Source organism: Gossypium raimondii, chromosome 2 (genome assembly GCF_025698545.1).
Source record: "Gossypium raimondii isolate GPD5lz chromosome 2, ASM2569854v1, whole genome shotgun sequence".
In the NCBI taxonomy this organism is placed as follows: domain Eukaryota; kingdom Viridiplantae; phylum Streptophyta; class Magnoliopsida; order Malvales; family Malvaceae; genus Gossypium; species Gossypium raimondii.
In genome coordinates, this window is record NC_068566.1 from 33,704,661 (window position 1) to 33,716,444 (window position 11,784).

Here is an 11,784-nt window from a genome sequence, read left to right on the forward strand (position 1 = left end):
ATTGCTGAGAAAAGGCGGACCCTTTCTTTAGCTCTAATTAACACGTGGGAAAGAATTTTTAAGAGGAAAAAGTAATTTTTTGGGTAAGTTTACCATTAGTCACTAAACTACAGGTAAATTTTTATTTTGGTCACTTAATTAAAAAAGTTATAATTTTGTTACAAAATTATTTGAAAGTTCTCATTTAAGTCACTGAACTATTCAAAAGTTTGTTTTCATCATTAGACTCTTAAGTTTTTTTTTTTAAGGTTCCATTAGTGAGCTTCAAGTTTGACGATCGGTACAGTGGATCAGTACCCATCGATGGATAGAAGAACATACCTTAGATCTAAGTCGTTTCGACAGTCAATGTCAAAGATCAGAGAAAAAAGTTGTTTAAATTTTAGTTCGTAAATTCGTGACGTCTACAGTTGTTTCATAAAAAAAAACTAAACTATAAAAGAGAAAGTAAAAGAGATCTTTCGATTGATGCAGACAATGTGAATAGAGAAAGTTGTATAGCATCAATTTCAACAACACAATGCTTTAAATCAAAACTTTTGAATAGTTTAGTGACCAAATTGTAACTTTTTTTAGTTAAGTAACCAAAACGAAAACTTACATATAGTTTAGTGACTAACAGTGTTTTATCCTAATTTTTTTTTACTTGTTTCTAATATCACATGCGCATGTGATTTTTTGTGTTTAATTTTTAATTAATTTTTTTAAAGGTAAATTAGTTCATTCAATAAATGAAACCATATAATTTAGAGAAAAAAAAAACAAACACTCGTTGTAGATGGTGAAAGACAAACTCCATCAACATAATAAAGGCTTTAGCCTCAGCATGAATATAACATTATGACATGTTGACAATTGACTTTGTCACAACTCAAACACAGCATATCTGAAGTGATTGCAAGCACTTAATACAATAAGGAAATCAGCCCCGGATGGTCCAAAGTGACAAGCAAAAATTGACAAAAGAATCAAGCATTCACCAACCTAGAGAGGTCGACAATAAAATCATCCTTAAAATCACATGTAAAACTACTATTACATGCATAAGTAAGGCTAAAAGACGTGCTACAAGAGCAGACAAAAACTTTTAAAACTAAAAACTTATTAAACAATGGAAAAAAAAACAAAAAAATATAAAATTTAAGACAACACGAGCCTAAATTGACACGTGAAATCATTTATTATTCTAAAATACTCGCAAAACAAAAAAAAATTAAGAAGTTGACGAAAAGCCATTGACTTTTCAAGAAAAACTACTGGTGGCCAGTGGAGTTTTAGCGAACGATAGGCACCGTCATTTGTCCATCACAACTTGTGAAGACAACAAAAATACCCACAAAATAGATCTGCAAATTGAAAAGAGAAAAGACATGTGTAGTAAATGAGAAGAATAAAGAAAAAAGGGTTGATGAGAGAGGAAAAAGGCGGGCGATAACCAGCTCAAAGGCTGGCACTGCCGCTGAGCAAAACAAAAGATAAGAAGCAAACGACTTAGAGAAAAAAGTAAATTTTTTTAGGGTTTTTCTTAACTAATTTTTAATTATTTTTTAAATAATGAATTTTTAATTAATTTTTAGCTATTATTGATAACGGTGATTTCTCTTAATTTTAAAATAATACTAGAAATCTCACATACATATGCATGTTGAAACTATGTGTTTAGAATTGAGTAAATGACTTTATAAATAGTATAGATATATAATTGATGGAGGTAATAAAACGTGCATACTAAAATTAAAATATATAAAAATATTAAAATAAACATTGATTTTGGGGTAAAATTAAGATTTGGATAACTCAATTAACTTTGGATTCAAATCCCATCATAAGTATTTTTACTGATTTTTCAAAATAAAAGGACTAAAGTATCCTTAAATAATATAATTTATTTTAAATGCTAATGAACATTAAAGTAATTTCCCTAACTAAGTTGGGTCCCGGTTGATGAGTGACACCAACCCAATAAAAGACTTTACAAATAGTATAAATACCAATTTAAAACTATATAAAAAATAAATTATAATATTTATTTGAAAAATAAAAAATAATTATCCATAATTAATATACTATCATATTAATTAATATTACTTTTATTATTATCACATAATAATACTAATAAATTATAAATTATTGTTTCAGCACCAATTTAATAATATATTTAGAAATAAATGATATTCTCGTTGGTTCAAAAATTCTCCAAACTCCTGCTTATATATATATATATATGTATATGTATACATATTATAAATAATTGAGACGCCATTCATATTGGTTTGACTGCACATGAAAATTAATTCTTTTAATTTGTAGATGTCCTTCCAATCATGTCATAAAATTAGTAAATATGTCAACTTTTGACCTGAAATGAGTATTATATTTGTGTTTTGTAAATTTTATTATTTTACATGGAATTTCAATTTCATAATATATTTTTATAATAATCTTAAATTCTTAAAGCACATCTTTTTTTTTTCTTTCTGAATTAGTCATAAATATTGTTATAGAGATAACCATACACTGATTAGTTTTTATGTACAGTAAAAAATGTATTCACAATTTTCCTCTATATTGCGATCTCTTTTCAACAAGATATTCACAATTTTTAAACTTTAGAATGTTTATAATATCTATATTTAATTAGTATCTATAGTATATAATAGTTATGATAGTTTCACAAATTAATCTAACATTAATTTTGTTAGAAAAATATTTAAAAATGTTTTAAAAAATAAAAAATAATTTGATATAGTGACATTAGAGTTTTGCAACTCCAAGTGAGATTAAAAATGTCAAGTATATTTTAAAAATTAAAACTAAATAAATGAGACACATTGCAATAAATTAAAAACTTCATTGTCACCATATCAAATAATAATATTATTATAATAATTTTTTTCTTATATAAAATCTTTAAATAAAAAACTACTTAAAATAAGCAAAAGTTCGATTCGAGTTTAATGAAAATTTATACACAAAAATCTTTACCACCTTTGGTCCCTCTAACATATATAACTATGTATAACGTGGCTCTCTCACCATGCTCCCTTTCACTTTTTCTTGTTTTACAAAATGGTAAAATTTCACCTTTGATCTTTTTAATATGTTTAAATTTGAGATTTAATCTATACACTTTAATTTTTAACATAATTTGATCATTATATTTTTATAATATTATTAATTAGTCCAAATAGTTAATATTATTAATTTTTCAGTTAAAACATTATGTGGTTTATATATAATTACATACCTTAAAAGTCTCGAGACTGACACACTTCCCATTTCATTTAGGTTTACGTTAGTGCTTATCCTTTTATTTTTGCAATTTTGAAAAAAAATGGTTAAATTTTAGTTCTGATCCCTTTATTTTGCCTAAATTTGAGATTTAACTGCCACACTTTAATTTGTAATGTAATTATGTCTCTATAGTTTTCTAATGTTATTAATTAGTCCAGATAGTTAATATCATTAAATTTTTTGTTAAAACATTACGTCATTATATATAATTTGATGCCCTAAATGTCTCAAAGATGGATACATAGCTTTTTTGTAACACCTTATACTCAGTCCGATCGCCCGATCCGAGCTATAAGGCGTTACGACGATAAACTTTGAACATCTTTCATAATTTCTATTAATAACAACTAAATAATTCATTACAATCATTTCCATGCTAATCAATCAATTTGAAACCTAATTCGAGCTTATGGAACATTTAAAACAAACCGGGATCAATTCTGGGTAAAATTGAAACTTTTACAAAATTTTGAGTAAAATGTGTAAATAGGGGTCACATGGCCGTGTGGCCAGGCTGTGTGACAGAGCTTAGCCCGTGTGACACCTAAACATGCTCGTGTGGCCAAACCATGTAATAATTTTTTCCCGTGTAACTCAGGATCACATGGTCGTGTCGCTAGGCCATGTAACTTTCTGAGACTGTATGGACAATCCTGCACCAAAAATAAAAAAGGTCACATGGCCGTGTCATGCGACTGTGTGGGACACACGACCATGTGGCAGACTGTGTCGCAGGCAGTGTGCCCAAAAACACCTTCAAACACAAGCCATTTCACATTCCAAAACTTAGACTTCAAGCTATGCATTAACCAGCATTCAAACCTATTCAAATTGTGCCAAAACATGCCAAAATACATCAATTCACAATCAACCTATGCGCCTAACCAATATGCCCTCATTGGCACCACAACTCAAACCTATACAACATCCATTCAACCCAAGCATATACCTCAAGTTAAACTCAATCAATCATCACCCAAATTCTAGATACCAAGTGCCAAAGTTCAACCATATAAACCAAATCATCAAATGCCCATATATCTTATCCTAAGCTCATACCTTACCATAACCAAATTGACCATTTCATCAAAGCACAAAACATTTCAAGATGCCTATTAAAATAATCATACCCAAACAACCATTTAAATTACATTAGGTACAAAATCATCCATTCACCATCACATACCTCAACCAAACATAATACCAATTGAGAATTTCATCAATACATTCACTATATTCTTCAAAAGACACAACATATAACCATAGTACTTATAACATATATAACCAAAACCCTATTTACATATAACTTATAACTGGGTGAAAATAAACAGATAGCTACCGAATGAGTTGTTGGATAGTGTGATCTCCAACGACGCTCTAATCAACAATGAAAGTCCGACGATCTACAAAGAAGAAAACCAACTAAAGCTTACATAAATCTTAGTAAGTTCGTAAAACAAAACATCACATACATGTTAATTTAGTTACAAATCATACATATCTTCAAACTAACAATCATTTTTCGTATTTCATCATTTCAACTATCCACACTAATTAAACCTAGATGATTCTTATCATCAAAACACAACATGTTAAATAATCATGTACTTAAATACAAATCATCATATCATTCTATTCCATTTTCATTTTGTTAGTTAATTGATTTTCCTGGAGAATAATAGTACATCAACTTCGGATACATGGGAGGGTAATGCTCATACGAGCTAATATAAGGACTTTAATCGATACACGATGTTGCTTACACAAGCTTCAGAGAATCTGCAACACATGCAGGATCTCAAGCCATCGGTACGATATCCATCACTGATACATAGTACCTGCTATTGAAATCACCGGCAACTAATGCCTGCTAAATATACACCGACACAAAGTGCTTGCTATGCACTAATGATATGTCATTTGTATCCTAGCTATTCACTAAGCTCACACAAGTTTATTTTGTTTCTCCGAGACATTTCATACTCAACTTTATCCTTCAATTTCATTAACCATCTAATAAAACATAACATCATTCAAGTTTCACATTATCAAACATGAAATAAGCTAAAACATTAACAACATAATAAATGTAATACGAGCTTACCAAAATACGATAGCTAATGACACGCGACGACATCTACCCAACAACTTTTCCTTTCCGACGTTTATCAATCGACTAATTCGTTTCTTGATCTAAATATAATATTTTAATTCAAATTAACCAATTTAAACATATTAAAACACTTAAATTCATGCAATAAACCCTTTAATGATATTTTAAACATTTACCCTAAACTTTCACCTTTTATTCAATTTAGTACCGAAACCAAAATTCTCACATTTATCACAAATTAACAAAAAACCCTTATGTCAAATTCTTTATGGTCCCTAAACAGCTTAATTAAAATAATTTCATGTTATTTTACAATTTTAACAACTGTCCTTAAACTTTAAAATTAACAAAATTACTTTGCAAAATAGTCTTATTTAACTATCAAACTTAATAGTCCATCATCAAACTTCAAGAACATCACAAATTCATCCATGGAAAAATTCTAAAAATTTAACAGTTTTAGTGATTTGATTGAAATAGTTAACAATATTTTTTAAATAGTGTCCCAAAATTTTTTCTTTAATTAACTATCAAATCACTATATTGTTAACTAAAGAAACGAGGTCCTGATACTTCATTTTCCAAAACCACTAGACTATAGGGACAAACCACTTGTACTTAACTATTCATTTAATTAACAAAAATTATCATATCAAAATTTAATATAATACTATATTAATAATAATATTTACGGGCTCACTCGTCAGATTTGTGATTCCGAAATTACTGTTTTCAACACCACTGAAAAACGAGTTGCTACATTTTAATTTCTTTTAGGTTTACCTTGCTTTTATATATATTATAAGCAATGATCAAACTCGAGATGTAATCCATATACTTTATTTTTGACATAATTTGATCATTCCATTTTTATAATATCATTAGTTATTTTGAATATTTAATATTGTTAACTATTTACCCATGGTTGTTTGCTTCATCTCTTTGGTTTTGCCCAACGGCGGTGCCAACCTCCGAGTTGGTTAGTGCTCGCTTTTTTCTCCGTCCCACCAACCCTCTCTTTCTTTTTTTTTTCTCTTCATTTACTCTTTAATTTGTGTTTGCTTTCTCTCTTTTCAGTTTGCAGAAATATTTTGTGGGTATCTTTATTGTTTTTACAAGTTGTGATGGATAGATGACAGTGCATATCATTGCTGAAACTCCACTGGCCACTAGCAATTTCTCTTGGAAAGTGGGTGGCTTTTTGTTGGCTTCTTAATCTATTTTTGTTTTGAAAATATTTTAGAATAATAAATGATTTCACGAGTCAGTTTGGACCCAGGTTGTCTTAAGTTTTATATGTTTTGTTTGTTTGTTTTTCATTGTTGAATAAGTTTTTGTCTACTCTTATAACACCTTTTTTACTTTTACTTATGCATGTAGTCTTGCTTTTACAAGTGATTTTAGGGATGACTTTGTCGACGTCCTCTCCAATTTTGTGGATGCTTTGTTTTTTTGCCCATTTTTGCATGCCGCTTTGGACCATCCGGGGCTAATTCTCTTATCATATTAAATGCTTGAAATCACTCTAAATAGGTCATATTTGAGTTGTGACAGAGTTAATTGTCAACGTGCCATAATGTTTATTTGATGCTGAAGCTGAAACCTTTGTTGTGTTGATGGAACTTGTCATTCACTACCTACGATAGGTGTTCGTTATTCCCCCTCCCCCCAAATTGTATGGTCCCATTCATGAAATGAATTAATGAATTTCCTTTCCAAAAAAATATTGTTAACTATTTCAATCAAAATGCTAACCCCAATTTTTTTGGGACACTATTTAAAAAAATATTTTATCATGATAGATTCAAATAAATGGTTTAATAAAAATCTATATAAGCATTTTCAATGTAATTTCTATCGTTACATAACTATCAAATGATTTTTTAATTTCAAAATGTCTCACAAGTTAATTCAATAAAAGAATTTTAATAGTGGTATCAATTGGACCTAATTTTTAAATCCAAAAGTAAAGAGTCGAAAATCTGAAAATAAAAGTAGGATTGAAATATATTTTAACCTTCAAATTTGTATTTTATAATTTAACACAAACAAATAATCTATCCAACACTAAGCATAAAATTAAACCCTTCAAAAGTGTAGTTAATGAAATTATATTGTATTCTCGTATAATAATATTAATAATAATCACATTTTATTAAATTCATAGTATAATAAAGTAAAAGAAGACAACAATGGCATGAAATAAGATATGATTGAAATGGAGACTCTCATTTAAGAAAAACTCTCTTGACCCTCATTTTAAGGATGAAGATGAACTGTTCTTGTATGGTAATGTTCTTGAATTGTTTTGAATGGGGATTTATTAGGAAAATCCTCACTCTTTTCTACTTACCTTCTAAATGGATTTGACTCAATTTAAGTTGTTTTTTTTTCAAGAATATCAACACTTGAAAGTTTTGAACCCTCCGGGGATTTGATATCTCCATACGTATCCATTCTTTGTATGGAGTACTTAGGCTTTAGTTTGGATGTGCGGTGTATTTACTTCTAGTGAGGTTAAAAACAATGATGGTGGTGAGATTAGTTATTGTAGCGGTGAGATTAGAAACAATAATGGGATAAGTGTTTGGATTTAAATGCAATTGTAGCGGTGAGGTGAGAACAAAAAATGACTATTAAGAACGTTAGAGTAGAAATGATATCTAATAGAAGTTTTTTAAATTATTTTATTTTTACGAAATTATTAAAAATATGTTAATTTATAAATTCGTTTAATAAAATATTAAAATGTATCTTCGATATTTTATTTATTGTTCTATAAATTATAATATTTGTATTTGTAATAACCTGGTTTTAGTGAAATTGGAAATAGTGGTTTCGGGACCACAATTCTAGTTGGAGAGTCAATTTTACTATTTAATTTAATAAAACGGTTGTGTAAGAGTCATTTAAAAATTTGGTTAAGAAATTTTTATGTTTAGATAATTAATTAAGTAAAAAGACTACATTAGAAATGTTGCAAAAGTTAGTTGTATTAGTGAAATGAGTTAAATAGCTATGGAAATAAAAACTAATGAACTTAAATGACAATTAGCCACATTTTCTTATGGTGGACAGTTATGGGTAGGTTACTAAGTAAAATTTTAGTTAATTAAAGGGTAAAAGGGTAATTGAATTATTAAAACGTAAAGGATAGGTTGGACGAAATCATCATCATCATCTTCTTCTTCAATTTCTTCAGTCACCGAAAATACCATGGTTTTTCATGCTTAAGGTTCGGCCAAGGGTTATGAGTGAGTATGTAAGTGAAATTTTAGTCTGTTTATATTGATTTTTACATTTTTGAGTTCATATTAGCTTAATTTAGCTAACCCAGTGATTAGTTTGTGAAATTTTTTAAAGTTATAGAATTTGCCATGGTTGAAATCTGAATGTTTAGGTGTTGGTAGATGAATTTTTTATTTTTAGGATGATTTTAGACTATTAGGTAAAGTGGTTTTGAACAGTTTTGTAGTTAGGGACTTAATTGATATAATATAGAAATTTCAAGGGCTAGTAGTGAATATTCTATTGTTTAGGGACTATTAAGAAATCGGCACAAGTCCTTTTAGTTTAAATTGTTTAAATTTGAAAGTTTAGGATTTAGGGTTAAATTGAAAAAAAGACAAAAGTTTAGGTCAAATGTGTATAATAATATAAAAGAGCTAATTACATGAATTTAATTATTCTTTTAAAAATTTTAAATTAACTAATTGAATTAATTATTATAATTAGATCAAGAAGCAAGTCCATCGATCGTTAATTAGGGAAAAGAGAAGGTAGTCAAATAGGCGTCGTCGCGTGTCTGAAATTTATCGCATCTCGGTAAGTTCGTATTATATGTAATATGTTATATTAATTTCTTGATATATAATTTATTTTAATAACTATGATGTTTGTAATTATTGAATGCCGGTTGATGAAAATTAATATTGAAATTGAGTTGTATTGGAGATGATGTATCGGGCTTTAAGTCCACCAGGCTTCGTGCCGATGAATTATATCAGGCTTTTAGCCTAGAAGGTTTCGTGTCAGTGTATTGAATCAGGCCCTGAGCCTAGTAGGTTTCGTGCCGGTGTATTTGTTTCAGGCCTTGAACCTAGCAGGCTACATGCCGGTGAATTGTATAAGGTAAAATTATACGGGAAGTATTATTTCAAGTATTCTATAGGTTAAGAATGTTCTCGAGCTATATGATTTTATATATAAAGTTTTACTTTATGATATGTGGATGTTAAAAGTTGAATGGTCTCGATAGTTATGATAGGCAAATTATGATTGTTGATCTCAAGATATGTTCTTGCATTTTTATGTTTAAATTGTTGAGTATAATGAGCTAAGTTCATGAACTTACTAGGCTTAATTTGAGCTTACTTGTTTGATTTAAATTTTTTGTAGGTTTGTTGGAATCGTGACGTCGATTGGATAAGCTCAAGAGATCACACAATATCTACTCTATTGTTGGTAGTCATTTTGTTCATTTTGGGTCAGTTTGAAGTGGCATGTAACTAGGCATCCTTGTTTATATACATATACCTATAGGCTTTAGTTGATAAATAACTTCAGTTGAATTAGTAGCTTATAAATGTTATTTTGGATATTTGGTTCATGTAGTGTTTTTATGATGGATATATGTGGTTAACATTAAGTATCATATTGAGATGGAAATGGTCTTTTATGTGTATCGGTATGAAAGTGATGTTTATTGAATAGATGAAAAGGATTTGGTATGTTTGAATGAGGTTTAGTAAGTGATCTTGAAATGTTGATTTGGATTAAAATTGATGTGTGAATTGTGGTGCCTATTGATGGCATATTGGTTAGACATAAGATTAGTGATTATTGGTATGTTTTAATGTGTTTTAATAGTGTGAAAATGTCTTGAATTGGTTTGGAATGGTGCCCAAGCAATTGGGTTTGAAATGATTTGATTCAGGGATTATTTAGGGAGCATATGGCCTGAGACACGGGCTGTCACACGGCCGTGTGCCACACATAGTCACACCACACGACCATGTGTTCTATTTAAATTTTTAGTGCAGGTTTCATACGGTTTGAGATACGGCCTGCGACACGGTCTTGTGTCTCCAGTTAGTATGTAACACGGTCTGGCACACAGCCTACGACATGGCCGTGTGACCTAACATTGAATGCACGCACAGTTTGACACACGACTTGCGACACGGCCGTATGTCTCTAGTCAGTATGTGACACAGTTTAGCACACGGTCGTGTGACCCAACATCGAATGCACACATGATGTGGCACACAACATGCGACACGATTGTGTGACCCTATTTCAAATACCTATATGGGTGGACACACGGGCTGGGACACGACCATATGTCCAGACTTCGAATGTCCACACAGTTTGGGCTATATCACACAACCTAGCCACACGACTGTGTGACCCCTGTTTCTAAAATTTGCTGTTTTGTTTTGAAATGGCCCCTGAATGTTTTCAAACTATTTTTAGGGCATTGTAAGCTCAGTTTAAGGCTTGTGAGTATAATTTTACTATAATTAATTTATGTTATTGAATGTTATCAATTAAATTGCATAATTGTTTCTATTGCAGTTAAATGTTCTGATTTGTACCGTAATGCTCTGCAATTATCTTATAAATTATAATTTTTATTAATTTATTTATAATATAAGTATTTATCCAACCTAATCTAGAGATAAAATTGCTTGGGCTTTTCAGCTTTAGACATTAAAAGGGAAAAGAAACGTTAAATAAATAGAAAGGGCTATGGGGAAAATTGAAAAAAAAAGGGCTGCGTTGAGTGCACTGCAACAAAAGCCATCAGTGAGCAATTGAAGGTGCAGCACAGTGCGAATCAGCTCATTGGACAACTGGAGGTATTGTCCAAACACCTCATGAGTGAGATTGAACTCAAAAAGTGGTTCAAACATACTAAAATGGAGCTAATTGGTCATCCAAAGGAAATCTTAATCATATGGTCCAAAAACTTGTAATGAGAAATTTTTGTTCCCTATCAAGACTTTTGTAATAGACCTAACCCTTCTATTTTCTTTGCAGATGCTATTATTCTCTTTGTTAAAATGTATTCATCTTGAATGTTCTTAATAAATTTTGTGAGGAATTAGGTCGAAAGATTAACTTTCAAAAAAGAAGAAGAATTTTAATGTGACAATTAAGTTGTTCTTCGCTACAATTCTAGTAATTTATAAATTAATTAAACATATTGAGGCTGATTGTTTGTGAAGGATGCATGAAGACATTAAACCTAGACTAAAGCTTGAAATGAATATCTCTATAACAAGTTGGGAGTGTTACACAATTCTATTATAATCAATTATGCACTTAATATTAGATTAATATGAATTTTAGGAGTGTCAAAAATATTTTTAATT

General features: G+C 29.8%; 1 long non-coding RNA gene across 1 annotated transcript; it reads left to right on the forward strand.

Moving 5' to 3' along the window:
* The first annotated feature begins 8,568 nt into the window (after nt 1-8,568).
* Nucleotides 8,569-10,137, forward strand: LOC105789846 (uncharacterized). Its single transcript, XR_001132337.2, has 3 exons — nt 8,569-8,669; nt 9,143-9,232; nt 9,806-10,137. It is a non-coding gene; the product is annotated as an uncharacterized LOC105789846 (long non-coding RNA).
* The last annotated feature ends 1,647 nt before the right edge of the window (nt 10,138-11,784 follow it).